At 39.5% G+C, this 18,721-nt stretch overlaps 1 long non-coding RNA gene across 1 annotated transcript in view; it reads right to left on the bottom strand.

Annotated features, from left to right (window-relative positions):
• The window catches only part of LOC139410140 (uncharacterized), a 29,932-nt gene extending 11,623 nt beyond the window's left edge, over positions 1 to 18,309 (bottom strand). The window contains exons 1-3 of the long non-coding RNA XR_011634457.1: positions 16,993 to 18,309; positions 15,563 to 15,603; positions 3,543 to 3,658 (exon numbers count right to left, since the gene is read on the bottom strand). This is a non-coding gene — a long non-coding RNA (uncharacterized lncRNA). The remainder of the gene's footprint in view (positions 1 to 3,542; positions 3,659 to 15,562; positions 15,604 to 16,992) is intronic.
• Positions 18,310 to 18,721: the final 412 nt, after the last annotated feature.

The raw sequence follows: 18,721 nt of genomic DNA, 5'->3' as shown, positions 1-18,721 counted from the left end.
CACGGCTGTACGCTAGCTAGCTAATTGTAGCTATATCGATGCACATTGTCTCTACTTCAAATGTACTGAAGTTTTGCCTACGCTTTTAGCCCCCGAGCATCTTCTAAACCAAAGCAGGTCTTCATCGATCTATCTATTTTGCAAATATGATATTGACTCCATATGCTATGACACGGGCAGTTCCATTGAGTTGTGGAAGCGGAGCGAGGTTGAGAGGTGGTCGGATAGTATGGATGATAGCCCACAGGCTCTGGAAACTTTCCTCTGATCTTCTGTGTCTGATTCTAAAATGCAAGTCTTCCTATGGGCAATGCTGATATAGAACCCAGACCCATGTCATAGAATGTGGCTAGGGCCTGGAGGAAAAATGCATTTCTCCTTCCTCTGATGAAGAACTTCACTTCTCTGTGGACGAGCTCCATCTCTCCTGCCTCTGTCTACTCTGTTCCCTCCAGGAGGGTTAGCTGTGCTCAGTGGCTCCCTGCCATTCACTGACCTGTTAGCTGTTAGCATGCTGTGGCAAATCTCAGGGCTATCACTCAAAACTAGGAAGTGAACAGGGGAAAAGTATATAGAGTGACTCACATAAGTAGCTGGTCCTATTTCTACCCATCCACTGGTGCATGGAGCGTAGTATAAAATATCATCTTTGTAGTACATTTCAAGGGCAATGGTCAACATATTTTCCACAAAATGTGCCTCACAAGGACTATCACTTCAAGTCAAGATATTGGCAATTATAAGTGTATATGACAGCTGAGCAGCCATGTCTCTAGGTAAAGTGTAAAATAATTAAGTGTTGTCTAATATGATACTGAATATTCAATACCACCACACAAACGCCTCACAGAGGTCTGCTGAGGGAATTCATTACTTTCGTTTTCACCAATGAAACATCTCATGACTTTTACAATCACAGTGGAAAAACATACACACTACTCCATCCCATCCTGGAGCGACTCCAACGCTACTCACAGAGGCTGAGCCCAGCGTGGGAGAGAGAGAGGCAGCCACAGAATTTGATGTGCTGAAAAAAGTACTCATTTCTTTTTCAATCTGTGTTTCACAATGCATGTGTGCCTGGAGAATTGCTGCTAAAGTTCACATGGGGAGGGAGGTGACTGAACCCCCGTCTTGCAGGCAAAAAAACTCACCAGAGTAAAAACAGAGAGAGAGAGAGAGAGAGAGAGAGAGAGAGAGGAGAGAAAGAAAAGAAAGAAGGAATAAAATAAGTGCCATTGAACTCTGACTTGAGATTGTGCTGTTAGGGACAGAGAGAGGGAGAGGGGGTGTGTGTGTTTGGGAGAGGGGGGGGGGGCAGAAGTGGGTTAGGGAGAGGGTTTTAGGGGGAGGCATGGCTTGGGCTGAGGGGAGGCGGGAGGAGGGGGCAGTGGGGGAATTAGAGGGGTGAGGGACTTAGCCACACTCGCAGCCTTTTCCACATGAGCACACCTTGCACACACACTCTGCCAAGGTCCCCCAAGTATCTTAAAGGGATAAGGAGCATGGACAAAGGAATTAAAATATAGATTACACAACCAGGCCACCCTACGCCTCATCTGCCAAAACTCAAGAATCAAACAAATTGGATGAGACATTTTAAAGAAGGGGTAAAAGTGAGAGAGGGTGGAGGAATGAGAGTGTAAAAGACACACAAAGTTGCCAGGGCTAAATGGATGAGGGCCTGGCATACAGTGCTTTCAGAAAGTATTCACACCACTTGACTTTTTCCACATTTTGTCATGTTACAGCCTGAATTAAAAAATGATTAAATGTAGATATTTTTTTGTCACTGGTCTACACACACTACCCCAAGTAGAATTCTATTTTAGAAATGTTAATAAATGAAGAAAAAATGAAAAACTGAAATGTCTTGAGTCAATAAGTATTCAACACCTTAGCAAGCCTAAATATGTTCAGGAGTAAAAAAAAAAAGTGCTTAACAAGTCAGAAAATAAGTTGCATGGACTAACTATTTGTGCAATAATAGTGTTTAACATGATTTTTGAATGACTAATTCATCTCTGTACCCCACATATACCATTTTCTGTAAGGTCCCACAGTCAAGAAGTGAATTTCAAACACAGATTCAACCACAAAGACCAAGGAGATTTTCCAATGCCTCGCAAAGAAGGGCACCTACTGGTAGATGGGTAAAAAAACAAACAGACATCCATTATCCCTTTGAGCGTGGTGAAGTTATTAATGACACTTTGGATGGTGTATCAATACATCCAGTCATTACAGAGATACAGGCATCCTTCCTAACTCAGTTGCCGGAGAGGAAGGAAACCACTCAGGGATTTCACCATGAGGTCAATGGTAACTTTAAAACAGTTATAGTTTAGTGGCTGTGACAGGAGAAAACTGAGGATGGATCAACAACATTGTAGTTAATTCCACAATACTAACCTAAATGGCAGAGTGAAAAGAAAGAAGTCTGTACATAATAAAAATATTCAAAAACATGCATCCTGTTTACAACAAGGCACTAAAGTAATACTAGGAGATGATTTCACCTTTCAGCAGGTCAATAAACTAAAACACAAGATCAAATCTACACTGGAGTTGCTTACCGAGAAGACAGTGAATGTTCCTGAGTGGCCGAGTTACAGTTTTGACTTACATCTACTTGAAAATCTATGGCAAGACCTGAAAATGGTTGTTTAGCAATGATCAACAAACAATTTGACAGAGTTTGAAGAATTTTGAAAAGGACAATGGGCAAATGTTGCACAATCCAGGTGTGGAAAGCTCTTAAAGTCTTACCCAGAAAGACTCACTGCTGTAAACACTGTCAAAGGTGATTCTAACATGTATTGACTCAGGGAGTTGAATACTCATCTAATCAAGATATATTAGTGTTTTATATTTCATTAATGTTTTACAAATATTATAATTTTTCTTCCACTTTGACTTTACACAGTATTTTGTGTAGATCGTTGACAATTTTTTTAAACAATTAAATCAATTTTAATCCCACTCAAGGGGTGTGAATACTTTCTGAAGGCAGTGTAAATATTGTTAATATGACTAAAATCATGGGAAATTGATGATGGCCAAACAAAAGTTATCCAAGACTAAATTAATCTGTAATCAGAAAACAAAAATCAAGATTTCTCTTTTATTGTGAAGTTTCCGTGCCGAGATCGACCTCAGACTCTGGCCTAACTTAAACAGTTGAATTTACGTCAGGAGTTAGCTGTTGGTCTACAGTCTTCCACATCTTCTGCCTCACTGGGTCTAAGAAGCATAAGGTCTGGTGTGTTTCAACTCTGCTGGCATTACAATTTGGTAATTTTCCAAATCCTACATATTATTTTTTTTATGTGTCCATACAGTATTTGTTAAGACTAGCAAGTAAAATTGTTGTTATTGTTTCTAAGAGACATTTTCTGACACAGTGTGAAATGTTCCCACATGAATGAGAAGTACAGGGCCTCTTCAAAATATAAACTGTTCACCCCCCTCCCCCTCAAAAAATAAAATAAAACTCATTATGCATGCTAAGATAGCATTGTGGTTACTATTAGGACTCTCACCTGTTCTCCTTGTCCAGGCCCACACAGCTACTGATCTCTCTCACTCAAATTATTTCTCTGCGTTTTTTTGTTTTTCTGGCTTGAGAAGATGATATATCTGTCCAAGGTCCTGCATCCTGCAAACACAGAAAATTCAGTTGAGATGGTGATGCATGTAGTCAAATTTCTGCAGTAGTTGTTTTTGTATGACACCGCAGGCATATTTTCAGGTCTTGAGGTGTCTGAATAAGGGGAATATTGTTTAGCAGTACTGGAGAGAGACCTTAGGGATTACACACGTATAATAGAATGCCTCTGATGCCACACACACACACTCTACAAAACAATAAATTGCTTAATGACACTGAGCCTTCAGTCATCAGATGACCTAGCTCTTGAACATGGACTCCATGAGTAGCTATAGAAGACATCTTGAATAAATAATGTTTAATTACAGATCTTTCCATGTCAATATAGCCTCAATTGTACATACAGGACCAGTAATTATCTCCACTGCGTTGGTATAATGCAGCCTAGTTATTATCAAAGGTAATATACTATTTGTTAATTTAATAATAATAATAATAATGTGTACATTATTCTCAGAACAAAATAATAAAACATTTTGAACGTTTAGAGAACAAGTCGCCTACTGAAATGTATGTGAAAATATAAGATTGTCTTAAACTACAGACCAAGACACAATTATTCACTTGTCGGACCCTTTACACTTACAGCCTCTGAAATATTAGACAAAATCAAATGTAGGCTACATCAAGTAACCAAATGCATATGCTATGGTTAGGTAACAACGAAAGTATCCGTTCGATGTAGTCCTACATTTCATGGAAACAATGGTAACTTAGGCTATCTGTCGCAAAAATATCTACCGTCCTATATGCACATCGACTTTTCAAGTTAAAACATTACAATCGAACCATAATGTAGGCTACAGCAATATTGTAGTGGAGGAAACAAGAAATGCCACATCTTCGACAGAGATGGAAATAGCGTTGAAAGTATAACAAGAAAAAAAAGATTTAATGAGAATAATGCTGAAATATTGGCTATTTGCTTGAGTGAATTATAAACTATTTTCTCAGAACAACAGCATATTTGGGGAAATTTAAAAAGTAATCCACAACTTTTGAACACTAAGCAACATAAAATGTAAACGGTATTACAGGCATATTCAGTGTGTTCTTTATCAGACAATGGATACCAGGATACTTCTCAATAGCCAATAGAAAAAGTATTCCCTTCAAACTAGCCATGATAAATTAAACTCTGAGAACTGATGCAACATAACGAGGAGTTTGTGCTGGTTTAAAATTGAAAATTGAATTCAAGCTGACCCGCGTGTTTCAAACTTTAGGCTACTTCACCCCCATCACAGTCACACGTGTAATTATGTCGAGAGCACGCTCGCCCACACTGTGCAACACACAACACATTCAATTTCAATGAGCATACTAAAATGGATGCTTACATTTACAGGTTCTTGTTTAATCAGAAAGATGCATGTTATAGTCTTATATTGTTGTATGCTACTGCAGGCCAGGTGTTCTACACGTTTTCGTGATAACCCAGGCCTAAAATTGGCCGAAGTGACATCAATTGTTCCATACTAGTAAACATATTCTAATAACCTTTTCGATTTTATACAGTAAAATAAAATGTAGTAGCAGGTCTATGTAATGTGTGAAACATGGTTTATGGGCCTCATGACAATTTGCATTTGAGTTGAGGCACTAGGCTTTCAAGTTGGCCCTGTCATAGATATTTAAAAAATGGTAATCTTCAACCTTTCCATTGGACACAAGGTCCGCACACAAGCTATGCACAGAGACACACACTGTTAGTTCCTATTGTTAATCCAATATAAAATGCTGAAAGATAACAATGCATCCAGCTTTCAAAAAATGTGGCACCATCCTTAGCATTGCCAGTGGAACAGCATATCAGCCTTTCATTTTTTCCATTTTGTTGCATGGTTCAGAGGCTGTTGCTAAGCTACCAAACTCTGAATTCATAAATTCATAGAGAAAAGTAATAGGTCATTTGCTTGCTTCTTGAGGTGAAAATAAAAATAAACATTGACTTTGTAAATTCATGATGGCACCAATGTGAACCTGTGGCTGATGTCAATCAACAATGCAGACAATTAAAAAGGGGTATAATAATGATAATAATTAATAATTAAATCAAAAATAAAATAACTTCCTATGAGTAAACTTACAGTACAAGGGTTTGAGGATAAACAAAATATAATGGACTCATTTCAGGGAATTCAGTTATTGGACAATTTTACCGAGTTTTTGCTTTACATTCATCCTCTGACAGCTCATCGGGGAGTTGGTGATTACAGACCATAGTCGCTATCGTTTAAAAACAATTCAACCATTGGTATATTGAATATGCACATTGGATCCTTTTTGTATACCATGGGGAGAGAATAAACCAAAACAATATAGGATTGATTTGCTACACAGAACTATGATCCGGACATTGTTATGCGAACAATTAAGCACTATGGGTACATCCACAAACCCTTGCACATCCACCATCCACCCACCCTCACCAGCTAAAGAGTCCAGTATAGTATCATGTATGATGACACTATAGGCCTACTGATAGTATCTACTGTATAGGTCTGTTTTTTCAAGATGGCGACATGGCTTTACATCCTAATGTAAACCTAAAACAATTGTCCCACACTGTAAATATGATATCTACCTTGTTCAAACACGCCAAACAATAAGAAAATAAAAGCTGGCGGAGCGTACAATGTATTGAGCAGACATTCAGACAGTCATCATATCTGCAAAAGGTAAACACACAGCAAGATACTGGACGTGGCCCCACCAAATGCATTGTGTTATCAGTGTCCTGTAAGGCTGCATACCAAACCAAACGTAGGCTAATAGCCAAATTTCTCATCTACAACAGAGGTTAGAAATACACCTCATGTATACACAACCATCTTCCCCCTCCTTTCTGGTTGGTCTCCAGCAAGGTGTCTAGAACCCTCTCATCTACTCTCATATCTCTTTGTTTCTCCAGTGTAATCAAATGCAGCATGGATTTAGGGGAGTACAAATGTATTTTCATCTAGATTTCATCTCGGCTGCTTATGCCAGGTGCCGAGACAGAGACAAGCCTCCATCTGCTGGGGGCCCTGGTGGCAGCCACTCAGACATACAAGACCATACAGACACATATTCATGTGGGAAAACTTCTAGCCATGCTCTCAGGCACACCACACACTGCATTTCAATCTCAAAGGAGCCCTGCCTAGATCCCTCATTTATTAGGCCTCAGCACTACATGAATTTCACTATGATTTGTCTGTGGGTGGTGCGGTGTGGGTTGTTTAGGCCTTAAATCACAGACTACTAAGGTGTCTGGGCTGGAACCAGGAAGGAAGCCGCATTAAACTGATAAGATGTAAATATGGTATTAAATGTAGAGGTGATTCAACGTACATGAGTTGGGTTGCGTCCAGAGAGGTATGCCGCTGAATGATTTATCATAAACGTATAGACACTGGAATAGATGGTTTATCTTAGTACCATTGGTAATGTGTAAATAGTGACCTATTTTCAAATGTGTAATATTACAGACAAAGAATAACTGAATTTAAACCGCCCAAAATTGGCATGATGTCCCATCAGCCTGCAATTTCAAAAAAATAGACCAGAGCTTACATTGCCTATATTTTGGGTGACTTTGCTCATACCTGAAACAGTGCACAACGAACATACCAAAGCAGCAAAATCCATAAATCAGTATCCTAGAGCTAAACATAGTGAACACAAGAGTAACCTGTATCACACAGCCACATGTCAGAGTTAAACTTGAAGTGTTCCATGTAGAAAATATAATTCAAATCTGGGCCTACATCCTCAATGAACAACCCACAGCCTAATAAATAAAGGCCTGTAAAAGAGCCTGGAGTATCCTAGGTTACTCCCCAGCTATAACCACTGGGCCAAGCCCTGGGTTTACTGCAACAGGATGGGCCAGGCAGGTAGGCCTAGCTATAACCCTCTACTGTGGTGCAGTCTCCCCTCCTCTCCTCTCCTCTCCACCCCTGTACATGGCGACTAAGAGTGATTGAACGGCAGCCAAGGTAGCTAGCTTGTTTCAAATTCAACAGGCCAATGTAAATCCCATCTCACGACCTGGGAGTGCATGGGACTGGACTGGAGCATCAGTGAGATCGATGACGGACACTTGTCCATCCAAAAGAGGTTGACATAAATACGCCCTGCAATCGGGTCATCTCTCACCACCCAGCCAACCCTGGCCCTGGCGGCATTATCTGGCACTCACAATCACTTCCGATTCACTCAGCGGTCAACGTTGGGAGTCCGGAGAGCACTCACAGCCTACCTGTCAATTATACACATTCCTCTGTGTATTTACTGCCATGCAAGCCTCACTGTTATGGCCATCCTTAATCAGATCAACAGCTGTCAGTGACAGTAACCAGCCTGTAAACAGTATATTGCCAAAGCAAAAGACACACAACTCAAAGTACAGTGAGTTACCAAATGATAAAAGTTGCTTTACCTTTATACGGTCATATTAACACATGTTTATGTGCCGCCCTTCCTCACCACACTTCCTAGAACATTCGGATTGGACCGCCCTGCATCTTGGTTTTAGTAGACCCACTTATGGGTCAGCATCATCATAATGTGTATTGTGTGTAGAAGAATGCATGTTTCCTTGTCTGTACCCATCTGTAGGCTACATGGAGGGCTAGATGTTATCTCTGGAAGCAGGGCACACAGAAAACTGACATTTTGTTTTCTCCTCTGAGGGTCTGAGAGACTTTTCTAATGAGAGCATCATACACAAGGCCAGGGATATGATGGTACAAACATCTTCACATTGTTCCTTCAGCCCAAATGAACATAGGCCTACCAGTTATTAGACTATACAGAATAATGCTGGTGATGACAATGTCTGCCAAGATGCAAACCAGCCTAATCCAACAGCAATGCAGCAGCAACACTGCCTCAGTGACCTCATTCCTGTGGGTTGAAATTAAAAGCAACTCTTTAATATGTCTAGGCATTCCACTGTGGCCCCTTATCATCAACTTTAAGACAGAAAATAAAAAGGGCATGCAGTCAGATTGCTCTCTGATCTGAGAGGCACAGCTGCTTTCCAACATACTGTAGCTACAGGCCAGCCATATGTGCATTAGGTCCGATTGTTATATTCCGATTGTTATAGTCTACTGCTCAGCAGGGCACGTGACTCACTAGACAGGACCAATCGGTTGAAACTGTTCTCTTTTACCATTTCTTCTCACCCCCGGGTCATACACCGAACCCCAATTACATAATTAATGAAGTACACATCATGCAAAATCACTTCAATTAATCATCATTAGGCAACAGTATCCGCATATATAGATTCCGGGTACCACTGTCGCGACCACCCCTCATCTCCGATAGAAACGATTATGCGATTATGTCCAATGTCTCCCCATACATTTCCTGGGAATGCCATTCCAGGCTATTAATCCGATTTGAGGCAACATTTATTACATCTTTACCCCCCCTGGAACAGCGGCGTTTTCCGGTGCTTTCAGCCGGCACAGCCTGCTTTTAGTTCCAGGGCTCGGTGCCTTTCTCCGACATCCCCCGATCCAGATTCGCTTCGCTCCATTGGTGGTTCCTGAAGTCTGCAGAATTAGTTTATACATTCGGTTCTCTAGCTTTATGATATCACATAAACTCATACAGCTAGATAACCAAAGAGAGAAACTAACCCACGTCTCTTAAAGGGACAGCCGCGTGCCCGATGCTGCTTCAGTGCTTCTGTTGTGGTCACATGGAGCCATTACATTCGCTTGTATGCAGACGCGAGCTCTCGCTATCAAACACGCTCTGTCGCACGCACGCACACACACACACACACACACACACACACACTTGCATGCGCGCGTGCGAATGTAATAGGTTACGCTATAAGGCCCGATTTCAAGAGCTTGCTTATGTATACCCGAATGTATTATTTATGACTGTAATATTACAATGTTTTGAATAGGCTGAAATGAGCGTGGTGGACAGTGTACACAATATCATCATGCGTAAACTAGCAGTCATCAGAGAAAAAGCCATGCTTCCCTACATGCACATGCTCCCAAAACTACCATCCCAAATTCAATTAGTTGTTCTTAATCATCTAGGCCTAGTACAGTATAGCCCCGCCTACAAGTCCTTCACACAGCAAAAGCTTAACTTTGAACTCACAAATGCCAAGTCATATCAACACCGACCATATCAACAGTACCAAGTCTGCAACAGAAACGTCATGGATAGGTAAGGTCAGAAAGGCTTCTACATTATCCCTTAAATATCACATTGCAACCCAAACAACCACAGTCGTTTTAAATGCCAGCTCCAATCGACCAGTTCATACCATAGACTAGCTTCGATGTTGAGTAAATGACTAGAGAAAAGGGTCTAACATGACAAACTATAAAAGCATGAGCTGCAGCTTGCTGTAAGGACTACAAGTAAATGTCAACAACATACTTGACAGAGAGCAGCTTCAGTTCACCTTTAAATGAACTGCATTAAAAGCACATGCTGTTGACAATTTGATCTTGAATGGATATTGAATTAAATGGAAAAGAGGACATCAATAATAGGCTATTTTCAGGCATTGGCCCTGGATTCAATCAAATTCAAATAAATAAATGGAAACGTCTTGATAATATCTGAAAGTAACCACCGACTAATAGAAATACTTTGTTCTATATGATGAAAGAGCAAAAGTCTATTGATTTCTAAACATAGCATCCATGAGTCTTTATACTGTACAGACTGTCCTTCATTTCCAACACTGTCTTGCTGATGATTCGTTTAAGAACACAAGGCCACTTCTGACACCACAACAATATAGGCTAATAAACAAGGCATATGCATTATTTAAAAAAAAATGTAATACTCACATTCAAATAATGATTACAACACTCTGTTCTAGGGATTCATCTTTAGTAATCAAAAGGCACACTAAAGGCTATAGGCCTGCATAAACATTCCATGATGGCTCACATAGGCAAACAAGAAAATTCTGAATTCCCATTCAACTCCTGATACGAAGCCATTCTGTCAGTAGAGTGAGAGCCACGGATCCACAAATGCTCAAAAGATGTTCCATACATTTCCGGTACATTCATCAAGGCTTGTACGCACACCGTCCCCGGGAGCACTATGGAAGTACACCGGTCATAACACGTTATCGAGAAATTCACCACAAAACGAGGAGAGGAGAAAGAGACGCAACTGTCATGGTCAGAGGCACCGGGAGCTTGGCTGGGTCAGGGAGAAACTCTCACAGGCCACGGGGGTCACACGGCCAATAGAAATGTGATGTCACCAGCATTAGGTATGCTTATTGACACACATGGTTGAGAAACCCTGGGACACTGTGGTGAACACGGCCGTGACCAAGCGCTCTGCAATAGCCTCAGATTCCAAAATAGCATAACACCAGAGCCTCCCTCTCTGGTTCACAGTGCATAGACATCAGTGAAAAAATAACTACTCTCTCTTTTGATGTATTGCAGCTCACTGAATAAAGCCGGCTTAAAATCCATTCCACTATCAAAAGAACATTGGATATCATAATGCACTAAACTTAATTCCCCTCAACAACAACAAAAAAAATATTAATCTTATAAACTAGGCCAGTATGTAGCTCATTTTGTCATATAAAACGCCAATGCCATTATTGTACAATGCAGGGAGAGAATACTTAGGCCTATCTGATCGAGGTCAACACGCAATCTTACTTTCATCTGATTATTCGAGGTAGGAACAGGCCAGTCACTCCAATCTCAGATTATCATGAAAAGCCATTGACAACGAGTTGCCATTCAATAACATTATAGGCCTATATAACACTTTCCACTATGGAGGTCACCATGCTTCTTTGCCACACACCCATTCTTGTTGAATATGAATACGAAATCAGTAGCATATATATATGTTGCTGGAGTTAGGCTATGCTCACCAGAAAGCATGTAATGTGCATTGTATTGCATCATGTTACAGAGTTGAAGACATAGACCCGATAAAACAACGGATTAATAAGTGTAATAAAGATTGGAAAGATTAATTGTTTCTTAATCATTCATCATCATTATTTGATCATGTGAAACATAATTTTACCAACTTTGGAGTATTTGGTGCCAAATTAACATAAATTCTCTTTTTGAATAATAACCTAATCACTAGTCCAGTTACTGCTCTTTTAGCCTAATGATTATGTGCTACATATAAATCCTCAAACACAGTTTGCTCTTAAATCAGTGAAAAGAAATTGCTGTATTCATACTATCATTCCTATCATTGCAGTCAAAATGGTAGGCTAGTTATATGAAATAGTGTTTTTATCTGAATTCCTCAACTCATGAATTTAAGGACATGGCTAAGAATAAACTAAACCAATTAGACCTGGATACATTTGGAGAAGTCTGTCATTTCGTTTGTGAGGGATCATTTCATAGTAGGCCTAACTGAGCGTCTACATAACTAGATGTTAATATCTACAACACACAAATGACAGTCTCCACACACACACACACACACACACACACACACACACACACACACACACACACACACACACACACACACACACACACACACACACACACCTTAAAGTTATGAAATAAATATTGGTGTATCAATGACGTGAAAGTGCAATACTAAAACAGTAGGCTACAGGCAACCAATGGACGATGTTTGATTCTGCTGAGACATCCCCTATTCTTCATGAGAAAATGGAATCTCCCACATGCGAAATGTAAAACCGAGGCCAGACAATGGAATGAACCATTTCACTGAATCAAAATTACAAAGCATTATAACGAGTCTCTCATACATGGTACATGTCTGACTCTACTGTAGGCCTACAACCATGTTTCATTCATGTGAATAATAGCGCGTATTTAAAAAGTATCAATCGGTTTTCATATTTTGAGGCTACCCCTCAGCGTATAGGCCAAATACCCACTATTGATATTAGGCCTACACATTAACTTGAATTTCAAACCTCATGCATGACCGTAATGAAAACACAGACCTTACCTAGTTATGTATAGCCTAAAACTACAGTACAGCATGACAATGTGAATGTTGTGTGAAATTTCATCACGTACAGTTTGTTACAAAGCTTTATGCATTACTCTTACACAAACCAAAATTCGATTCGTTGTTCACGCATTCGAAAAGGTATATGATCTATAATGTAGCCTTCTTGGCTACTCCTTCAATAACACACAAACTTTAATTATATTTTATACAAGGGTGAGAATGATTCATATGCTGTTACGAATATATAGGCCTTGAAGCTATTTTGTACTAACGTCAAATTAACTATTTTCAGAAAGCTATCATTTCATTATTATAGGGGCACCAACAATGGAAGAAATGACTTGGTTTGCCAATATTATGATTATTATAATATAAACTTATTAGGCTAGTTGATTTTTACAGAAACAGACCAAACCAGTCTATGACAAAGTTACAACAATGTTTTCTTTCAAGGGATATAACCACTGTCATCAATCCATACTTAATCATTTATCTTCGTTTCATAATTGGAAGGTTAAAAGATCATTAGAGTCAACGTATCATATAGGCATTTCAAGTAAAAGCCTTTAACATGATTTAGGGTACAATTCTTGGATTTTTCACAAGGATGTGTTATTAGCCAAAATATTTTCTCATAGGTCAAAATATAGCATATTTCTCCAGTCGTCATAATAGGCCCTAATGTTTTTTGATAGCCATTGGAAACAGTTAGCAATCTAAGCTACTATGGAGAACTTCAAGATAACAGTTAATAATTTAAATATTCACAAAAACATCAATAAATATATAAAATACTTTTACGTGTAATGCATGGTGTGAAATGAACTGAAGTTACTGCATTATTACCTATAAAAAACACCACACACAAGGTTAATAATTTACAGTAGAAATTGGTACTGAGATTTCTGTCAAACAAAAAAATATTGTATTTTGTGCATGGTCATTACGGGCTACAGTAGCATATAAACCCTTATCACTAATGTATCAGAAGACCAATTCCCCGTTAACAGGAGCTGGGCACAGCCCGCCCTAGACTTCACCGCGTCTCCTCATACAAAGCGAATATTCACGACATCTATTTATTCTGTTAATCTACCACGGCACAGATTAAAATGACTGACAGGTGCTGAGCTAGCCAATGAGAGCTCGCGCTCTTGGCCTATGATTATTTAGCAGTCTGGTTAAATTGGATTTGTGTAGGGGTTCTGGGACTGCAATCAATATATGTACAATATTAACCAAAGAAACCAGGCAACCCAGCTATAGATGAGATCGTTGAAGACTTTGATTTTGTTGAAGACATAAGCAAGTAGATCGAAGCATGTTCAGCAGTGATGACAGGCCTATAAATTACTTTTCTACAACAACAATCATATATAATTTGAGTAACATGTAAACCTCAATACCTGACATTATAGGTGAATTTATGGCCAATGGGAGACTACATTTACATAATTTAGCAGACGAAGAGCAAATAGGGTTAAGTGCCTTGCTCAAGGGCACACCGGAAGATTTTTCACCTAGTCGGCTCCGGGATTCGGTAGACCATAGCTGAGAAATTGACAAATTTGTTTTCTTGTAATGTTTTGAGACGGTCATTTATGCATGGGGCCTGATTTAGGCATTCTAAACCAGTATAAAGCAACATTTGCACCTGTAAATGTTAGATATAGTATAAATTAGCATTATGACAATAGATTCATATTTCATCTTTGTTTTTGTCTTACCTTCCTAACTTTGTACAGGTGACGGTCTGTAGGCCTATATCTGGGCACAGTTAACAGTATATTTTTTTAAGTACTGTTTTTGAATACTTCCAGGCCCTCCTCTTTCCTTGGTGCAAAACCACCTCATAATTCAGCTTTAGGTGAATTCATTATGGACCATCAAAGGACCAGGCACGCCCCCTTTCTGCGTCATATCCTGTTTTATAGGCTTCCATGATAGGTGCACTGTCCACATGGCATAGCCTATACTGTATGGCTGGACGCAGGTTTCTGGTAGCCTGTACATTTATAGAGGAAAATATTTTCGTCAGTGCCTTACCTTTTAACTATTATTTGACTAATGTGTATGTCATCTCCACATAGTAGGCCTAAATAATAGAGGTAGCCTAGGCTAAGTTGATAAAGGTTGCATACATTTTACAATGATTAATAGTATTCTACACCATATTGTTAAATCAATAATGTTATGATAACATATATAAATGTACAATGTAAATAGTTATAATATTGTGTACTATTCATATTGCTCATTGGTCATGGCAAAGTAGCCCATTTCCGATGTATTTGTAATCATCGAATAACCGGCTCCTCCTAACAATAATTAAAATGTAGTTATAAAATAATAATATGGCTTTGATGGGCTAGCTATAGAAACTATAAAATCAACCGTTAGAATGAAAGCGTCTATAGGCCCTCAAACGAATCAGCCTCTGTTGCTGATAGCTGCTTTGACTTGAATGTACGAATAGTCCACTATCGTATAAATCCACCCCATACATCGTTGTCATTTATACAATGATAACACAGGTCTAGAGATATATTGGGACTTTGCAAAGTTGTATATACCAATAATCGCATTGCTTCACAAGGATTTGTAGCCTAACATGAACTGAATAGGGTACCAAAAGGCATGGCCTAGAACTGACTTTATGCCATACGGTAGCCTATATTGAGAACAAAATAACAATTTATTTAACATTATTCACACCCTTTAACTTTCACCCCACATCGATAAAATAACATAAGTGGTATAGCTATGGCTAATGCCAATATTACCATTTGCCATAGGTGCAGAAAACCCAACATGACTTATGTTTCTTCTATTCTTCTGAACGCTAAAGATCACAGCTAAAGCAATGTTAACCTACGGACACATTTACCGCAAAGAAATTGCATAGAAATAATTTACCTTGCTTGTATGAAAGTCTTTCAGATTTCAGCACCTGTTGCCTGTTGAATATATGCATAAAATACAATGTCAACTATATATATATCTTTCCTATATATATATATATATATATATATATATATATATAAAGTTGATGTTACACATAAACAGGTGTACTTATGCAAGAAAACATTGTTAATATCAGAACCAAATCTATTCAGATGGTGCACAGTCCAAAATGCACCGAAGATGACATATAGGTAGGCCTATTTCAGCAGCTGATTTTAAACGACAAGAGCACAACTAATTTGTGATGGAAAATTGGCAGCATTGTACATGCTTAGTTTACTTATAAATATTTTCGGGCTTTGGAAATGAAAATTACAGTGACATGCATCCCTTTACCCAGTGGGTGAAGGGAGAAGGGGGGAGAGGAGAGAGTACACACACACACGCAAACCTGCTACCACTCAATTGCAAAACCTTTGCCCATTTATAACGCAATTAAGCTTTTTGATCCACCAATAAAGTTCAGAAGAAAAAAAACAAGTCCAGGCAGCTAGACTCAGAGAAATAATATAGGCCTACCATCACATAAGAAAAAATGTAAACTGAACTCTATTTCAACTGGTCACAATGTCATTAAAAAAATATAAACCGACAATTTCTATAGATAGTATTTTTCTCGGTTCTCTTGAGGCTTGGAAAAATAAAGTTTATCTAAAATAATACAAGTATTTTGTGTGTTGCCAAGATTCTCTTGGCTCTATTGTTGTCCGCTGCAAAGGCTGATTAATTAATTTCACACTGTAGCTCCAGAGAAGATTTTCCCACAAACAAGTGACCGAGAAAAATGTAGCCCCAAAGAAAGTCAACATCAAGTTCAACAACGTGCTGGCGCTCATTAGCATGACAATGGTGTCTGGGAGCACAGAAGTCTTCTTAACAAGAGGGTCTGGCGTCAAGACACTCCACCTCCCAGACCCCAGAACATTTTCCCAGGCTCTCCTAACAATCGCACAACTGTTTGCTTTAAACGCCAGCGCTGGGGCCACTCGGTTCACCCCATCATTACTCCGCGGACTGCACAATGGACGATTCCGTTAAGACATGACATATTAACGCCGACATACTGCTAATGTTTTCTTACTTTTCAATGGAAGTAAAAATGTGTAGCCTATATCATTTCAAACCACTTCAATAAATAATTTTAAAAAACTAACAATAAATGCAAGTGGATTATAATGCTGTTATTCCGCTATTAGGACAAATATTATTATATAGACTACTTTTGTAATAAGTAAAACAATTTTAAAAAATAATAATAAAAAGCAGTAGGCCTACCTAAGCAATTCCAAAGTACCACCAAAATTGACATTTTTTAAATCTTATAACCAACTCAAGTAGGCTTGACACCCGTTGCTATAATAATAATTTTAATGCATACTTACATACCGTAAATCCAATAAAATAGGCGTTACTGATGTCCACATTGAACTTCAGTTAGGCAATAGAATTTTTGATGATAGAAAAACTCGAGTTCTGCAGCAGCAGTGTAGAGTTTGCTACAGCTATACGATTTTGAACTGAGCCAGCGAGAAATAAACCCGGAGCTATCTTGCATAGATACATTTTGAAAGAGACCAAAGGTATGTACTGAGTCAATCCAATCCGGAGCAGTTTACTACAAACACTGGCATTAGTCTACTTTTGCTTGAGTGGCCTGAGACAAGAAAACTGGCCAAACGACTCTCTAAATTGTGCAAGTGTCCAGACTGCCAGTCAGTCCCGCACCACATGTCGTTGGCCTCGTCACGAGCCCGCCTGGCGTGGACGTGTCCAGAAACCCAAACAGTTCTGCTCCTCTATTCATTGTCCATTGTGAATTGATGTCTATTGTTCCAAATCTGTGTGAATTCTCCTTTGCCCTTTTTAGTTACGCCCATAATCTTTTTCTGAATCACTCGCTAGACAAGAGACAGAGATATATGTAGGCTAGTGTGGAGGCAGAAGTAGAGAGATCTATAGAAGGGATCCAACACGACTTAGATCCATGAGCAGAGAAATAGAATGCTTGAAAGCCTTTTCCCATCACTCGCCAAGACGCAATACACCCAAATGCCAGCCAGCTACATCTCCAAGTGATTCTTAACTTTTACCCATCAAATGTTTCCTTTTTTTCCACTTAACATTGGCCACAATTACAACTCCATCATCCAACTCCACATTATTTTAAGTCGACTCTCTTGCAATCCTCGCAGAAAGGCTGGATGGCACAGTTCTAAAAATTGCTGGCCTACATTTCGGCACCATCGCATCAGCGGAGAGGGACCCGTCACTGCAACCACGGGTCCCCGTGCTGCGCCTTGTTGCTTGAAGTAACACTTGCGTCAACTGCTTGCCTAGTCACTGAGTCAAAACGCGAGAGAGTGAATACGCGCCAAGCCTTTAGTCCCGTTCAGAAATAACAAGGAACATGCTAGCGCAATTATTAGAGGTGGATAAGACACAGTTTCAGCCGAGCAAATGAGCGAAGCACTGACTACAGCCTCCTCTTGTCGAGGACCACTATGAGAAAGGATGATTTCCTCTGGGTTCTGTATAGGTTCTGGGTCACGTTGCCTTACGTGGGTCTCGGTGGCTACGTCTCCATCCTCAGACCGCGCACAACCGTGTGCTGTTGAATAGTGTTTTCTCATGCGACCACAGAGTTAACGCTTGTAACAAATGAGCAGGTACTTCATTCGAAAACACGACGGATAGCCTGATTGCAGGTGGATTCCGCGTTGAGTTGAAAGATACGTGCAAGTCCAAGCGCCTCGTATTTCACTACGTGAGTGAATACGTGCTTACGTCAGGAACCGGGATCGTTACCCTCCTTAGACGATTCAACGTTATCGTGAGAGGTTTAAGTAGGTTATTAGCAAAAACATAGTTTTGTGCATTTTAGTGTATAGCTATGGTTGATATTTTGGCAAATAACGTGTCTTAGTTGGAAGAGCATGGCACTTGCAACGCCAATGTTGTGGGTTCGATTCCCACGGGGGACCAGTACGAAAACACATGAAGATGTATGTAACTCACTACTGTAAGTCGCTCTGGATCAGAGCGTCTGCTAAACTGTAAATGTAAAACATTTTGAGAGCGAGATATCTGTTTCACTTAATGTGCCCCTACATT

This window comes from Oncorhynchus clarkii, chromosome 5 (assembly GCF_045791955.1).
Source record: "Oncorhynchus clarkii lewisi isolate Uvic-CL-2024 chromosome 5, UVic_Ocla_1.0, whole genome shotgun sequence".
NCBI lineage: Eukaryota > Metazoa > Chordata > Actinopteri > Salmoniformes > Salmonidae > Oncorhynchus > Oncorhynchus clarkii.
Note: the sequence above shows the minus strand (reverse complement) of the source record. Positions and strands in the feature narration are given on the sequence as shown.